This window comes from Helianthus annuus, chromosome 9 (assembly GCF_002127325.2).
Source record: "Helianthus annuus cultivar XRQ/B chromosome 9, HanXRQr2.0-SUNRISE, whole genome shotgun sequence".
NCBI classification, from domain to species: Eukaryota; Viridiplantae; Streptophyta; class Magnoliopsida; order Asterales; family Asteraceae; genus Helianthus; species Helianthus annuus.
Window position 1 is genome coordinate 2,329,475 of NC_035441.2, and position 4,933 is coordinate 2,334,407.

Genomic DNA, 4,933 nt, shown 5'->3' on the forward strand with positions numbered 1-4,933 from the left:
ATTTTAACGCAACCGACAAAAATACACGTCCAACAACGATATACGACACAATTTTAAGCGTTTGACACTAAAACTTTATTTTACGATAATTTACGACGAGCGGGTGTGAAAACGAATTCGTAGGAGTAACGGGCCACTAAAAACACGGGAAGTGGGCTTGTGGGCCCTGGGCCCAAGCCCACTAATGAAAAACCTAGTTATAAAACACTTGTGAGAACCCTACTTCTCCATTTGATCAGCCGCTACTTCATTTTATCCCCTCATCTTGTCTGCTAACTTAGAAACACACACAAATGCATAAAGACTTCATCTTTTCAAAACCCATTCAAGATGTAACATTCATCTGCCTCAAACACTTTCGACCTCAGCCATACCCCCTCCTCTCGGTCTCTCTCCTCGCCGCTCAAAACCGATGATCGAAGCCGGTTAACCAACCGGTGGTGGATTGTTTCCAGCAGACGACCCCCCCCCCCTCTCACACTTGTAGATCTGAAGCAAAATGAAAGCCACATGGCGGCAGCGACGCGGTGTCTCAGCGGCGGAGGAGGTGGGTTGCGGATGGTAGTTGGCAATGATGACGTTTCAAGAAGATGATGATGCTGAGTGACAATGAATCTCCGACGAAGATGATGGCGGTGGTAAGGCACTTTGCCAACGAGCTTTTCCGGTGACGTTCCGTTCCGTTCGGGTGTAGATTATCGTCAGCCGCTTGACATCGGGTGGTGGCGAGCAGCGGCCAGACGAGAACAAAAAAAAAAGGAGCCGACAAACGGCGTCGAGCTCCGGCGAGTTACGGCGTGGCCGACGATGAATCGACAGGGGTTACCGATGACCAGTTTCGGCGGCGCCACCAGTACGACGGCGGTGATGGTGGTTCTGAGGATGCTGATGACGATGTGGATGCTAAACATCACAGTTGAAGTCCAGCAGCCCCGATGTTCTTGAGTTTGCTCCGGTAAGTGCCGTTTATTTTTTTTCTTTACTTCTCGACAATTCCGGTGGCGACAATGCTGATGTTTGGCTCAACTACAGTTCAAATTTTTAAGTTTTTGGTTCAGATTTGGTTCGAGTCTCGGTCAAGGCAAGTCAGCGGACAGACTTCGAGTTTCGGGTAAGTGGGAGCGAGATTGGTTCGACCCGGTTCGGATGCGGATCAACAGAGGTCAAGGTGGTTCAGGTCACGGTTCGGTTCGTATTTGAGAAGGTTCGGGACTGTTATGGTTCAACTCGACTTGTTTTGGTTCATGTTTTGTTCTACGCGGTTCATGCTCAGATCCGTTTTGGTTCGGGTACTGTTCGGTCAACAAAGTCACACCAGTCATCATGGCGCGTTGACTGGTCAATGCTGGTCAACTCAGTCAATGACCGGTCAACGGAGTCAGCCGGTTAACAGCAGTCAACACGCAGCCCGGTAAAGTTTTAACGACGCGGAATCTCAAATTATTAGATATATACTTTTTTTTAGATTTATACGCGAACCGAGCTCGACCCGACTAACGGTTTTACATTTAGTGAATTGGTTTCACATTTGACGTTTTTTCTATATTTGACGTAAACTTTATATATATTGTTCGATAAATTGTTGAATTGTGACAAAATATATCGACACCTCGATTGTCGGGATTGTCCAAAAACAGAGGAAACTCTGCCCGATTTTCGTAAAAAAACCTGAAACACGACTCGTATTTATGATCTAAAAATGACATTTATCGAATTTCGAGTTCTTCTTTTAAAATAAATATAAATATATATTTAATTTGACGACGTTCTACAATTTACAAAACGAGTTATAAGTTAACGAAACCCGATAATTTATATAAAATAAATTCTATTGTTAATATTTATTTCAAAACACATTGAAACTCGAATACCTTTATAAAATAAATATAATTAGTTATTATATTTATTTGATCGACGAAAACTCAAAAACTTTTATAAAATAAATATAATTATCTATATTTATTTCAAATGCCCAAAACTCGGAAATATATATATTTTTTTTTTTAAAAAATAAACATAATCGTTTATATTTATTTCAAACGTCGATACCTCGTATAAGTTCATAAACTAAATATAACGTTTTATATTTATTACAAACGTCAACGATAGATTGTCGCACCATTAATATATTTATTTACTCTCGTCTTCGAAGACCACAACGAGACTTACCGCTATCCCTCTACGCTTTCTATCACAACGACTAACACAACTTAGTATGTATATATATTTGATTATATACATAAAAATATATATTCTAAATCACACGGAAAACTAAGTCATTTCCAAGACTTAGTTTTATCCCGATTATAAACGGGATCAAATAACCATCGATTGGTTATTCTAAGTCAGAATAAGAACACCCTCATAGAATCGTTTAGTTAACGATTCGGTAGAGCTCGGACACGTAGTTTAACTACGTTATTTTATTAGAAAACTCATAAGTATTCCTTCGTAGGAATGTCATAGTTGCACGCTACGCTAGCAAGTTCACATTCTTGGAGTAACATCACGGAATCACGTTAAGCTAGCTTTGCACAGGAATGTCAAGGTGAGTTCATAACCCTCACTTTTTACGGTTTTACATTTTTTTATAAATGTTTTCGGGGGTGGAAAGACATGCAAGTTTTTGCAAAAGCAAACACTATTTTGATGAACGAAAACGCATATTTATAAACCATGTTGCAAATGAATTTCAACGAACTCGAAAGGTTTACGAAAGGTTTATACTAAACATACCGGTTTTACAAAACGTGCATGATTTTCATGACTAGTGACTGGAATGTCCTAGTTACTACAACGGAACTGGGTTGGCCTGCGTACGAAAAACGAGACAACTCAGTGAGATCATATCCCCCTTTTCTTTCAACGTTTCGGTTTACAACTTTCGGGGGAAAATACATGTCAAACTTAGGTATGATTAAGTTATGGAATGAACTCTTAGATCATGTGAGCATAGGCTGTAACTGAGGTGCCATTAATCCTTTTGAGGACCAAGGAACAAAGGTTAGATCTAATGGGTACGGGCGAGCCCCACTCACGGTCCATGGGTGACCACTTAGAGTGCTGTTGTGTCCCAGTCGAGGTGATTCGACACTAAAAATTGCCTACGCGGGTTGAGTACCTCCTATGTCGTCGCATATATTAATGTCCTCGCGAAACATTAATGATCAACATGTTCATAGACGCTTTACATACCAACTTACAACACTATAACTTTCAAATGTTTTTTTACATTCATTTGACGTAAACTCATAATACATGTATTTACAAACTTTGATAAGGTTTTCAACTTATGTACAAGTAAGAGGACTTGTTGGTCCTGCTTACAAATACTCTTTTGGGCCCGGCCCATTCTCTCTCGTGCAATGCACGAATACTCTTGTGGGCTAGACCCACCGTTTTCATATAACATGCCAAGAAACTGATTTTACTAAACTTTCTCCACAGCTTTTAAACCGGTAAACAAAAAGATTTGTTTAAAATCTTTTTAAAACAAACTATGAACTCGCTCAACTTTATGTTGACTTTTTCGCATGTTCTTTCTCAGGTTGCATTTTTCAAAACTACGGAACGGTTGGAATAGGAGAACCCACGGGATTTCGAGTACTTAGCGGGCGTTCATTGTTTAGAAGTCTTAGCTTTTTGCTTCCGCTGTGCAATGAAGATACCGGTCCAGTCACGCCAACTCTGATATTTCGGGGTGTGACAGATTGGTATCAGAGCTATAGGTTTCAGCGAATTAGGTTTCTGTAGAGATACCTAGGCTTTAACCTTACTTTCCTATAGGAACTTAGATTATTAAGACTTGGACACATACAGAACGCCTAGGACTGAATATGGGTTTCCAACCGTTGCCGAAAACAATGGGTCAACATTTCGATTTTAAACATGCACAAGAGTTGTGTTTGATACACGATACACGAAACGATTACATACGGTAAGCAAAACCTTGTGGGTTTATATAACATGCATTTAGGACCTTCGGAAAACTTATGTCGAAACTCATTAAAGGTCCTCACTTAGAAACCGTGACTAACAACTCGGGCAAACACCATTACCTATATTTTCTATGCCATTTTAATTACCCGAGCAGGTAACCACGCGGAACGAAACGCTATTGCGTAGCTATACGTGAAACTTAAACTACACGTCAACGGATGTTGAAGTACATCACACACGACTTTCGAGGCAAGGTCTTTGAGAAGACACGATAGAGCGCTTTTGCGACGATACTAATCCTGTCAACAGAAGAACTACCGATCAGGATGCGACGATTTGTCACACGGTCCTGCAAACGACACAAATCACGCCAATGTGAAGACGTATGTCTCCGCATTCCCCCTATCTCAATAACAACGACTACGCCATGTTCGACATTCCATGGTAATGCCACCTAACAACCGATCATCACACGAAGTTCCAGGTAAAGTCCTTAAACTTCTTTTGTTGAAATTCTGACTTTTGCATATAGCGAGTAGACTTTCATATTTCTACTCCCCCTAATGATCCTTGCATCACAAAAGTTTTCTTTCATAATCTCGAATACTCATTTGCTTCATTCTTGATGAATTCATATGTTACACATGCGTTGTTTGCTACGCATGTGGTTTCACTTCGAATAGATGTTTTGTCAACATCTCATATATTATTTCGCTATACTAAATCTTTGCATTGTATTCTATATGAACCGCATTATTGCAAGGCATTGACTCCTTGGTATCGAGTCAACAGATTTCTTGGAAAACTCATTTTCTTTTAGTGGCATACATGGTTTTTCTTTGTGGCCATGTCGAAACTTTCTTATTGATACATGAATTCATTGTTGGATTCTGTTTCTACCAAGTTCAATTGATTAAAGTTGCTCGTAATATATATTCGATTCAAGGTCCTATATGATGGGTTGAGACCATCATATTCGAAATAATCCCAACAA

The 4,933-nt window shown here is 39.9% G+C and overlaps 1 long non-coding RNA gene across 1 annotated transcript; it reads left to right on the forward strand.

Annotated features, from left to right (window-relative positions):
- The first annotated feature begins 591 nt into the window (after positions 1 to 591).
- Positions 592 to 3,596, forward strand: LOC118482303. The gene is made up of 4 exons (XR_004868333.1): positions 592 to 955; positions 1,059 to 1,411; positions 2,456 to 2,548; positions 3,548 to 3,596. It is a non-coding gene; the product is annotated as an uncharacterized LOC118482303 (long non-coding RNA).
- Positions 3,597 to 4,933: the final 1,337 nt, after the last annotated feature.